This window comes from Serinus canaria, chromosome 14 (assembly GCF_022539315.1).
Source record: "Serinus canaria isolate serCan28SL12 chromosome 14, serCan2020, whole genome shotgun sequence".
In the NCBI taxonomy this organism is placed as follows: domain Eukaryota; kingdom Metazoa; phylum Chordata; class Aves; order Passeriformes; family Fringillidae; genus Serinus; species Serinus canaria.
In genome coordinates, this window is record NC_066328.1 from 13,870,022 (window position 1) to 13,882,143 (window position 12,122).

General features: G+C 55.2%; 1 protein-coding gene across 3 annotated transcripts in view; it reads left to right on the top strand.

Annotated features, from left to right (window-relative positions):
• The window catches only part of RAI1 (retinoic acid induced 1), a 73,857-nt gene that overhangs the window by 33,685 nt on the left and 28,050 nt on the right, over positions 1–12,122 (top strand). For all 3 annotated transcript variants that reach the window (XM_030229938.2, XM_050979980.1, XM_050979981.1), the window contains exon 2: positions 1,215–1,295. The gene's annotated coding sequence lies outside the window, so the exon portion shown is untranslated. The remainder of the gene's footprint in view (positions 1–1,214; positions 1,296–12,122) is intronic.

A 12,122-nucleotide genomic window follows, 5' to 3' on the forward strand; every position in this document is an offset into this window, starting at 1 on the left:
CTCCTCGCCTCTGCGACGGGTTTTATTTACCCCTTGGAAAAAAAAAATCTCTGTCTGTGTGGAAGGGTCGCTCTTTGTTAGCACCTCCCTTTCCCCCTCCTGCTAATAATAAACCTCCCCAAAATCAATCGCTGCCAGCGATGAGTTGCCACCCGCTCACCGTGCACCCAAATCCCCGCAGATGATGGTGCTGGGAGCCCGCGCGCCTGGATTTTTCCTGCCGCTCGCTGCCTGGGCTGCAGCTGGCTCCGGCACGCAGAAAGCTGCAGGTGTGATTTGTTCATTTGCCTCCACCTCCCCCCTTTTCCCCCCCGCGCTGCCTCCCTCCTGCTCTGCTTCCCCGCCGAGCCCACCTAGCTCATCCCACCCAGCTCATCGCGGCGGCCAGAACCGCATCCCGCCCTGCGCCGACTCCGGCATCTCCCCGGTGCAGTGCTGGCGGAGGGTTGGGATGGCTGGGGCTGGAGAGAGTGTGTGTGTGCGTGGAGGGGAGAGGAGGGGGGGTTAATCTGATCCTACGAGGTTGGAAGAGGGAAAAAAAAAAATCAAAACTATAAAGAAGGCAGCAGCCTCCTCCTTTTCCCTCTCCCCCGCTCCAGAGGATTAAGCCTACAAAAAAAAAAAAAAAAAAAAAAAAAAGAGAGAGAGAAAAAAATGTCTGCAGCTTTCTGTTGACCCTGCATGATGGCATTTTTGCGCTCTGTGTGCTGCCTCTGCTGATTGCTATTCCTGGCACAAACACACACACACGCGCACACACACACACACACGCAGCCCCAGCACGGCTCACACGGGCACGGCGAGCCCACTCCAAAATACAAAAAAAAAAAAAAAAATCAAAAAAAAATCCCCAAACCCAACCCAAACCGGTGCCGCTCGGTGTCCCTGGCCACCCTGGTCTCTGTCGGGAGAGCTGCCAGCACCCGCTGCCGCTCGCCCTCTCCTCCACCCCACTTCTCACCTCGGTCCCCAGCTCCAGCGAGCACTTTCTGCCGGAGCCGCCCGCAGCCAGAGCCCTCCACCACTCCTACCGCTGGCATTACATTTTCAGGCTGGATGCTATAGGGCCGTTTCTAATTACCTTATATCCCCTAGTGGTCTATGAATAATGGTTAGTGAAGGAGCTCAGAAGGGCTGCTGAGAAGGGAAGAAAAAAAAAAAAAAAAAAAAAAAAAAGGGAGAATTGTGCTATTTCTCACATTTTTTTTTCTAAGGATCTAATCTGGCTACTGTGCTCTGGAAGAGGAGGAGAGCGAGCCAGCAGGAGAGAGAGGAGAGAGCGAGGACCATCGCAGGTATTGTTGCAAGCTACATCTTTGTGCTTTTTTTTTTTTTCCTTTTTTTCCTTCTTTTTTTTTTTTTTTTTTTTTTTTTTTTTCTTGGAGCCGCAGCAGAATTGGAAGGGAGGGCGTGAGGGGGCGGCGGGTGAGGGTGTGCGGACAGAGCTTTTTCCGGATTTATTTTTCTCTTGTGCAACTCGTGTGCTGCTGCGATTGAATGGATGCACGGCGCCGGCATCGCGGAGTTTGGGGAGGGAGGGGGGATTATCCGTGCGTGTGTGTGTGCTGTGTGTGCTGTGTGTGTTGTGTGTGTGTCCTGTTTGCAGCAGCAACGGAGGAGCCGGGGGGCGTGGGGGGGGGGTGTTATTCTGGAAGTAATAAAGAAATTTGCAACCGGTCCAAAACCCCTCCTGACTTGCCGATTGATGGGTGTCTGAACAAAGATACAGCTGAGACTTGGAAATGTTTGTGCGTGGAAGGGGGTGGATTTCGTTTTGCTTGTCCTGAATCCCTACTTTTGCAAAGTTAAAATAATAATGGGCACGGGGCTGCGAAAGCCTCTGCAGAGGGAAGTCTTCCCGGGGAGGCTTATTTAATTGAGGAGTTATGGATGTGCATGGTTTTATACTTCCAAAAGTTGCGGCGGTGCCGCGGGCGGGCGCCTGGCTCTCCTTGCCGTTGTCTGCACGTGAGAACGCTGACTTGATGGATTTTCTTTCTTTTATTCGGTGGCTGGCGGGGCAGGAAAAAATGGATCTAGCAGATAACCCAAGGAATCGTGGGGTTTGCACATCTGGCTGCGCCTTTGGAAAGCCCCTTGATGGGACTTTCACCTCCCGCTCCCTTTCTCCCACGGCAAATTTTGCCTCCAAATCCTCCGTTGACATTAATAAACAAACAAACCAGGGAATAGCCGTGGAGCCCGGTGAGGGGGCTCGGAGTGCTGCCCGGGGGTGGGGAACCGTGTGCTTTTGTTTTAAATAACGAAACGGCGATGATTGAAAACATATGAATAGGATGCAATGCAGAGCGGGTGTGTTACGGGGCGGGAGGGGGGGCCCAAGAGCTGGAAAACTGCTTATACGACAGAAGCAGAGCTTGAATGAGTGTGGTGAGATGAAAGGCGAGGGGTCCGTCCCTCGCCCGGCTGCGAGGGGGGGCGATTCCCAAAGGCGGAGGAATGATCTCGGGGTGGGGAAGCTCACTGGGGGAAAAAAACCCAAAAAACCCAAAACCAAAAAAAACCCAACCAACCTGAAGTATTTGATTATATCCCGTCCAACTTTGCCGGTTGCGGCGTAAATGGAGCTAATTGTCCTCAAAAATAATAAAACCAGGGGGAAACACGACTGTGGTGTGTGGAGGGGGGAGATGTGCGGGGAGCAGAAGGAGGTCCCGAAACCCCGCGGGCTCCCCCAAAAAGCACCGCCGGGGTGGGGGATACCGAGGCGGTACCAAACGTGGCCGGATTGTGTTTATTTGGGCGGAAATAAAGATGGAGCAACTGCCCTGGGGAAGGCTGTAATCCCCCCGGGAAGGGCTCCGAAACAGCGCCGGTGCTGCCCTTCGCTGCCTGCCCTTCGCTGCCTGCCCTGCCTGGCCTTGCTTTTGTGTTTGTTTGCTTCCGAGGAGGGGGAGAAGGGAGCTGGGGGGAGGCCGCGAAGGCGGGGAGAAGCCGTGAGGGCGGAGAGCCGATTTAAATTGGACTTAATGGATTCCCAGGGCAGCTCTTTTAGATGAAAGTCAAAATAAGAGCCAAAGTGAATCTCAGCAGACCTGTCTGTTGCATTAGAGATGCAGCCCTTCCTCTCCCTCCCTCCCTTTATTCTTTAAAAGAGAGGGGGAAAAAAGTGTTATCCTTACGGAAGACGGCGTGGAGTTTCTCATTCCTATAATGCGAGCTCTAATTGAAGAACTTGCAGCCTCTTGGGAGAGTCTTTACTGATCGCTGCTTTTGTTATTCATGCCGCGCTCTGTTTTCCTGGGATTTTTGGGGGGGCTGATGCGAGTCTGGCCGCACCTGGTGTGATGCTGTGTTCCCCCCACCCAGGCTGGCTCCGTGGGCTGACAGCAGGTAGGACCCCCTGGTCCCCTCCTCAGAGGGTCACACCGGGCTCCCCCGGGTAGGTTGTGCTGTGCTGGAGGAGGAGATGAGCAGCTGAAAGCCCCTGGGAGCTGCTGGGGGGGAGATGCTGCAGCCTGGCTGTGGGTGGCTCTCGTCCTCACAAGACCCCCTGGGACAGATCCTTGCCCAGCTTGGCACATGGGGATGGGAGCACAGCAGGGCTTCTGCCTCCCGACTGTGCTCACTGCAATGATTTTGGAGTGCCATGGAGTGCCCCAAGCCTGCTTGGTGGAGAGGGCAGAGTGCAGCCCTGCTGTCACAGCTCTCCTGTCCCACGGGGGTCTGCGGTGTCACCTGGAGGGGACAGGTGTTGTGCCAAAGCCACATGGATGCTCTGCCCACCCAGGGTGAGGAGCAGGACACAGGCAGTAAGCCTGCACGACCTGTGCTGGGCTAGTTTCCGTCCTCTCCTGCCCTTTCTGTTGCTCAGGAATTCAGGGGTGCACAGGGAGACTGGCAGATGGGGCTCCCTTCTTCAGAAGTCTCATCACCCCTCTCAGCCCCCTTGGGTGGCCAGAGGAGTTGCTGGCTTGTGTCCCCAAACCCTGTGTCCCCACGAGGTCCCACAGTGATGCTGCCCGTGGCAGTGGGCTGTTTGATGCAGCCAAAAGCTCCTGGGGGGCAGGTCCTTGCTGTCCCTGCGTCCCTTTCCTAGCCTTGGGCACCCATTTGAACTACACTTGAGCTCTGCATGGACGAAAACAAGAGCCACAAACCCCAGGGCTGCTGTCAGTGGCATTTGGTGGCTGTGGGGTGAGCGTGGCTGGGGAGGAGGATGTGTGAGCAGGATGGGGCTCTGCCAGCCCATCGGCTTAGCACGGAGGCAAAGCAGTTAACCTGGACATCTGATCTCCCCGGGAATTGTGTATTGACCCTGACAGCGATGCATCAGGAGCGACAGACTCTCCATCATCGATCCCTCTCCTCCCATCACCAGGTGTCGACACCGACAGCCGTGGAGCCAGCTTTAATTTCAGGCCTCTGGCTCCAGCACGTAACACTTAGCCATGGTCCCACGGTGCCACCAGGCTTTGCAAACAAACACCTCCACAGGCAGGTGACCGTCCCCATTTTGTGGCAGGGATGGTGTTTGCTGTGGGTGGCCAGCTGAGCTGGGGGCAGGGCTGGCAAGGGGCCATCCCAGGGCCATTGGGCAGGGTGGCATCATAGCCTTTGGTGGGAGATCCAGGGATTACCTGGAGTTCCTGCTTTGCTAGTCCTGGCTGGGAAAACCCTCTGATCTGGCACCCCTTGTGCCATCAGTGTTGAACAGCAGGGGACTTGCCCAAGCTGGGGTGTCCCAGTCCTTTTGCAGCCTCTTCTGGGTGACCTTATCTGGCCTAGATGTGTCTTGTCTTCCCCAGCTCTAAAATGGCCACTGCCAAACCTGCTGGGTGGTCAGGTGTGTGTGCCACCCCGCAGAGACCTGCTGGGGAGCGTGGTGGGTTACATGGGTCCCTTGATTTGGGGCAGGGGCCGGCTGGCACATCGCCTCTCCTCCTTCCCAGCATCTTGAGATTTCCGAGACACACGCAGCCAAGCTGAGGCTGAAAAAGCTGCTTGTGGTTCAAGAGCATCTCCTCGACGGAGGAGAGAGAGAGAGGCTTTTCATTCCTCCCTTTCTTTTGGAGCTATCCAAGCTCCCCTCACCGGTGCAGGGGCTCTTCCCGCTCCCCCCTGCAAGGGAACGTTAAAAGCCAGGGGCAGTGGATATCTTGACACCCCGTCAATCCGAGCCTTTTACAGCAGCAGTCTCTGAAGGCTGGCACTGCTGCACAGAAGAAAACAAGTGAGAAGAGGGGGGGAGGCGAGAGCAAGCCTTTGCAGCCGGCAATCGATAATTGTGGTGTCACTCATTGCCTTGGAAGTTCCCGCATCCCCACGGTCGCTGGTGGGGGGAGAAGGGGAGGGTGAGAGCTGGGCTCTGCCCCACCAGCAGTGGGCACAGGGCAGGGAGGATGGCGGAGGGCGAGAGCCTAGCCCTGAGCAGGAGCCTCCCGCTGCATTACTCACCACTTGATGTAGCTTGAACCTTTCAACTCGCTCCCCTTGGGGATGGAGCGGGCTGGGCAGAAGGTGTTGACGGAAAACGCTCTCCTTTCTTAGCTTTGAGGGTTTTTATTCCCCTTTCCTTCTTTTTTTTTTTTTTTTCTTCCCCACCTCTCTCTATGGGAATTTTGGGCTTTAATAATCTCCCCAAAATATAAAAGAAACCCAAAAAACCCCCCAGCCCAGCTCCCCCTCATGTGTGTCTCCATCTTAGCAAAAGCCGAGGCAAAAGATCAAGGAATTCTTCCTTTTGTGCAGCTTTCAAGACCAAAGATGTGCCGGTGAAAAGGGGAGGCTCAGAGTACCAGGCACACACAAGTGTTAAAGGAGAGGCTTCCCTTTTGTCTCCAAGGCAATCAGCCGGTGAAGGGATCCACAAATTAATTAAAAATTGCTCTGTCTTGATTGAGTTATTCCTGCTCGCATCCCACCTGCCTATCAAAAGACTGGGAATGGCAGGAGGAAATTCCTATTTCTTTCCCAAACAGCTCAGACACGTACCACGGTCTGTCTCGCTTGCCTTTTATCCCAGGCAGCAAAGGAAATAAAAAAAAGAAAGGGCTGGCGCGGTATCCAAAGAGATCTCTCCCGGAGGATGCGTCCCCTCTCCTGCGCTAACAAATGCTGCGGTATTTGGATGATTTGGAAGAAAAATGAGCAGATTTACGTGTCAGGCATGGGCCAAATTGTAGTTGTAACTCCATGAAGTTGATGGAGATCCATCGGAGATTAATTTGGCCCCAGGTCTGGCGCTTGCTCCGCAGGGAATAGGCTGGATCTCTGCCTTGGTTGAAACAAGAGGTATTCAAATGGGTTTGTTGTGGCTGTGCTATGCCCAAGTGGTAGAGCTGAGCAAAAATCCCAACTGGTTGGATCCCCGGTGCCAGAGCACCATAAATACACCTCAAGCTGTCAAGTCCTGCACAGTCTCTACTGCATTTACCACTGAGAACGCTTTCAGGGGGTAGATTTATCTGTAGGGGCTGTACACAAGCCTCCCTGTGTGCTTTGCTAAGAGGCTTGAGCTCCATCCCAGTGTCCTGATGGGGGAAGCCTTTCTCCCCTCCTGTTTATGGGATTTCCACCCAAACCGAGCCTGTGCCTGGGCTCAACCTGAGCCCCAGAGAGCCCAGCCCTCCTTCACTGGGCTCAGGTTCTGGTTTGGGGGGGGCATCATCAGTCAGTCTGAGCAGGATTCGGGGGGGTTGGTTTGCTGCTTTGCAGTCAGACCTTGCTTCCTCTGCTTTATTGTCATCTCCGCTCTTAGTCACCGCTCGATGCCTCACCAGAGGACACTGCTCCTGCTGCATTTATGGCAGCCACTAAAATTGGCTGCTCCGAGAGGGAGGGACACCGTGCATCAGGGAGGCTCTGCCCAGCTCCCTCGTGGTCCTTGGCATCGTGTGGGGAGCGTAGGGGAGCTGCAGGGCAGGTCTGTGTCTGTCACCGAATGGGTCCCCTGTGTTGAGGATGGACCTCCAGCTCTGCTGGGTCCCTCCAGCTGATGCGTGAGGGAATATGGGAGCAGTGCTGGAAAGGAGCAGCAGTGGCCACGTTCTCAGGTGGAGATGGCTGGTGTGTAAATGAAAATGAGATGCTCGATAAAGTAGGAAAGCATAATTAAAAACGTTCACGGCTGCTGGCTCGCGAAGCGTGGGCACTCAGTGATCCAGCGAGGCACAGCCATCCCCCCTCCCCAAACCCCACGGCTCTCAGCCCCCCCTGTCCTGTAATAGTGTGTCCTTCACATGCCTGTCGCTGCATGATCTATAGAACAGGGCTGGCCTCTCATACCACTGCCTTCCACCAGGCCAGTGACTGGATTCTCCAGAGGAGACTCTAGTCCTATCATAGCATGTCCTTCACCGTGACTGCTGCTGCACAGAGACACGGCAGCACGGGCTCTAATACCTTGTAATTCACTGTGACTGCTGTGGCAGGACCTGCACCGTGCTGTGCTGCCGCAGCCCTTCAGACCTCTTGGCTTTTGCATCTGCTCTTGGGCTTCAGAGCAAGGGCTGGGTGGGAGGGGACAGACGGTGGGGGGACCTTGAAGGTGTCCCAGGCTTGATGGGGCTCCCTGGCTCCTGGTGGGGCTGGGAAGGTGCTGAGTATCCCCAGGACACGGTCCCATCCTGCCTCCTGGGTGGTTTAAAAGAGGGAGTGCTGGGGGCCAAGCTCTGCCTTGGCAGGGGAGAAATCCCTGTGACTATGCCAGGGTGAGAAATGACCCTTGAATGCAAGGAAAGCATCCTTCCTCTGGGTGGTTTGGGCATCATAATAAATGTCAATATCTCTGCACACACAAAGGAGAAGGGGACATTTGGCTACTGAGCGTGTTTGTTCCAGGAGCTGATTTACTTTGAAGACTTCAAGGGTTCTCTGATGCTTCCCTCTTCACTGGTTAACCCTGTTCCTTTGCCAGTTAAATAGAAATGCAGCTGCCATCAATAAAGCCCTTCTGGAGGCTGTTCCAGGGATGTGTCCACACTGCTCCCAGTGCTGTGCTGGACACTGCTCCCTCTCCAACTGGTCTGGTTTAGCTCCTCCATGGGCAGGAGGTGGCTGCACCCCTGAGCTTTTGCTGCCCTGGTGAGGTGAGAATCCCTGTGAGGGGTTTTCCAGCTAAGTGATGGAGATTGCAGTGCTCAGAGCATTCCCTTGGAGCCTTGCTGTGCACAGAGCAGGGTGGGGGTGACCATGGCTCAGCCAGGAACCAGATTTGGGGTTGTTGCTTTGTGTTGCTGGGTTTTCTTTGGAGGGGAGGCATTGGAAAGCCTGGAGGCTGCAGCCTGTAAGAGAGTGAGGATGTTTTGTCAGGGCTTCCAGGATGGGAGAATAGCATGTTTGGTGATGAGATGCATGAGGGAGCAAATTTTGGGAGCTAGTGCTTCCCTGCAGAGTGATGCTCAGCTTGTTTTCCAAAAAACAGGAGTTGGCATCTCCTGTTTTGCTTCCATACAAATGATCATCGTTGTTGTTGCTCCTGCTTGGACTGAGGAAGGAGGAATTTGGCCCAGTGGCTTTTTCCCCTCCTGCTTCCCCTATCAGCCTAGGCTACAGATCTGCAAACAGCTGTAAGGAGAGCAGAGATCATTAGCTGGCAGGATCAGATGAGATAGTTTCTTAAAAGGATTGTCTGATTTCTCTATTGATCAGCCTGATTTAAAAGGGGGAGTTGGGTCAGAGGGCATAAATTATCATTGAAGGAGGGGTGAAGGCCTCAAGGCTGTGCTGCACTTAGCTGCAGTGCTGAGGAATGTGTCTCTCGGCGGGGACGTGCAGGGCTGAGCGCCGTGGCTGCTGGCCAAGCTGGGTCTCCTCCACGCTGAACTGGGAACCGAGTCAAGGGAAGTGCATTTAAACTTGGGTAAAGAGCCTCTCTCTCTTTGCCAAACTGGTTTCTGCAGCCCCCACCGTTTGGGGTCAGAGGGGGAAGGGGTGCAGCATGGCCCTGGGTGAGGTTTGGGGTGCGGTGAAGGGTTGGGGCTGCTGTGGGCTCTGAGCTCCCTCCCTCCCTCCCTCCCCAGAGAGAGGATGCTCTCACCCCGCAGAGACCTGCGACCTCTCCCTGGCTTTCCCCAGGCTCCCTGTGTGGTCTGCAGCAAGATGTTGAACCACGGGAGGTTTCTGCCTCCCTGGCTGTAAAATGAAGCTAATCTTCAACCTGAGGTTGCTGCTTTCCCTGTTCTTGTGATCGCTGCCCAGGGCTCCTGCATCTCCTGCCACTGGTGTCACGGGACTTGCAGGCTTTGCAGTGGCCCCCCCAGCTCTGGATTATGGGAAGAGGAATGGGAAAACATCCAGGAGAAATAAGACACCATCCACATCGATGGCAGAGGGTCTGGTTTTGGGGACATGGCACATCCACACCAGCTTGTTCTGCTGCAGCCTGGATCCTCGCTCATTCTTCCCTCATTCTCATCCATCCTCATGGTGGAGGAGCCTTTTGTGCCTAGGTCTGTGTCCCATTTCTACCTTCTCCCAGGGTTTGCATCTCCCACAGCACTCTGGGCAGGACTGTGAGGATCTGCAGTGGGGTTGTGTCACTGTGACAGGGTTGTGTCACCCCAACAGGGCGTAAGCTGAAGCCAGAACAAGCTGTCTCAACAGGGAAAGCTGCAGGAGCACTTGTGAGGTGCCAGATCATCCTCTGATTGGGGTTCGTGCCCTTTCCAACCCCGATGGAGCTTGTTCCTCTTATTTCTGGCTGTGCTAAATTAAAGCAGTGCAAGAGGTGTGATTTCTGCAGCTGTGGGCAGGTCTGAGGTGCCCTGGTGAGCGCTTGGCTGGCACATCTGCCTGGAGTAGCACCATGGGGGAGGCTGACACAGCCACACTGCTGGTGTCCCCAGGCTGGGGACATGTCCTGAAACTGGGTCCATCTGCCCTTTCCCAATGCTGTTCCACATGCCAGAGGTTCAGCCAAGGCTGCTGCCTGCCCCTGTGCTGCCCAACCTCTTGTTCCTGCCCTCCTGCATAGAATCATTGAATCACAGCATCATTAAGGTTGGGAAACCCCTCTAAGACCATCAAGTCCAACCATTAACTGCCAAGCCCACCACTAAACCATGTCCTCACATACCATATCGAGACATTTTTTGGAACACTTCCAGGATGGATGAACACTCCACCAATACCCTGGGCAGCCTGTTCTGCTGCCTGATCACCCTTTTGGTGAAAGCATTTTTCCTAACATCCAACTTCAACTGCCCCTGGCTCAACTTGAGCCATTTCCCCTTGTCCTATCACTTGTTACCTGGAGCAGGGCCCGACCTGGCTGCACCTTTCTTTTAGGGACCTGAGGAGAGTGAGAAATTTTCCCCTGAGCCTCCTTTTCTCCAGGCTGCACCTTCTCAGCTCCCTCAGCCGCTCCTTGTGCTCCAGATCCTTCCCCAGCTCCGTTGCCTTTTTCTGGATTCATTCCAGCACTCCAGTCTCTTCCTTGGAGTGAGGGGAACATCCCCATGTGCCCCACCCCTGTGCACGGTGGCTGCTGGGGACAGCAGCATGGTGGTTCCCCATGACGTGTGCCTTGGAAGGAGCTGAGCCAAGTCATTATCATGGATCACTTCTGCCAGGTGGCGAGCAGGGGACCAGCATCCCAGCCCAGGGCACGGCTGGGAGCGGGAAGAGGCTTCAAAGGCTGAACCAGGGCAGCAGGGGCTCACAGCAGCCCCTCTCCCACCGAGGAAGAGAGCATCTCTTCCAAGCATCGGCCTCCCAGCATGGCTGTGGGAGCAGCCACCAGCGTGCGGCAGCTGGGCCGGCATTATCCTGGAAATGTCACCCGAATGCCAGCCCGCCGGTGAGCGCCAGGACGTGGCAGGAGGCGGTGACTCGGCTCGCCGGCATTGGCTACCATTTTAGAGGAAATGTGGAGCGGCGGGTAATTATTTCTCGTTCTTAATTGAAATTTCAGCTTCAGTGGTTCGCGAGAGCGGGCGGGAGCAGGAGCACAGGCGAGCGTGACACGAACGCAGTGCTTCGTCGTGGGATGAGGGGGAGCACGAGTGTGCTGAGCCTGTGGGGTGGCAAAGCATCTCCCAGCTCATGCAGAGTCCAGCGCTCCAGGGAAGGAATTCCCATAGCCCACAGCATGGCCTGCTCATGGCTGCGAAATAAAACCAACCCCCAAAACGCCAAGATTTTAATTTTTTTATTTTTTTTTTTTTAGCGGGGGAGGATGCTTTATTGTTTCTTTATCCCCGTATTTCTGTTTTGCTTCGGATGAAGGGCCAATTAACTGGAATTAGGCGCTGCAGCCTGGCACCCCGCGTGGGCTCGGAGCAATCAGGTGTAGCGCAGCATGGCTGATGAGAGCCAATCAAGATGTATAAATGAGGTGTTGACATTCAAACAGCGGGTACCCGCGCCGCCCGGCCGCAGCCGCGCCTGCGTGCTGCCCACCACGGCACCGACCCTGCAGCCCCATGGGTCTGCTTTGCTTCCAAAAGTGTGCTGGGACTCACTGAGCTGCCCATGCTGGGGGCACACTGAGCTGCCCATGCTGGGGGCAGTGGGTGTGAGGGAGAGACATGGACACCCCTGCCAGGGTCTGTTTGCTGGCAGTGCCCATGCCCAGTGCTGGCACATCCTCTGGTCAAAGCTCTTAGTGCTGCTCCAGGGTGGGCAGCCAAGCAGAATTTTGTTCTTTTGTGGAAACTGAGGCACGGGGTAAGAAGGTGGACAAGGTCTGTAATGCTGGGTCCTGGTTCCATCCTCAAGGTTTTGTATTTCCATTGCCTGGGTCGGTTTTGCCTACAAGTCCCCCTGAGTGGTGTTGGGACACATTTGTCCCCCCACTGTCTAGGGACTGTGGATGGGGGACCTCAGTGTGACCACCATAGTGGCAGCACCTTCCAGCAGTTTGTCACCCTCAGCTCTTGGGTTTGCCGTAGCTGCCACTGTGGGACACCCTGGGAGGTGGGGACCAGGAGCACCAGTGGCTGTGACAGCACTGCACAGGCCAGAGGAGCTCAGAGGCCATCCAGGGAGGAGAAAGCAGCTCCGAGGCAAACAGCCTCATCAGCGTTTCCTGTCTCACGATGGAGAAATCGCATGTGGTGAGAGGCTCTAAAAATAGGCTCAGCAAACTTTTAACCACATTTGCAGATGTTAAAGGTAAAGCCAGAGCAGCCCCGGGAAAGAAAACATCCCTGGCCGGG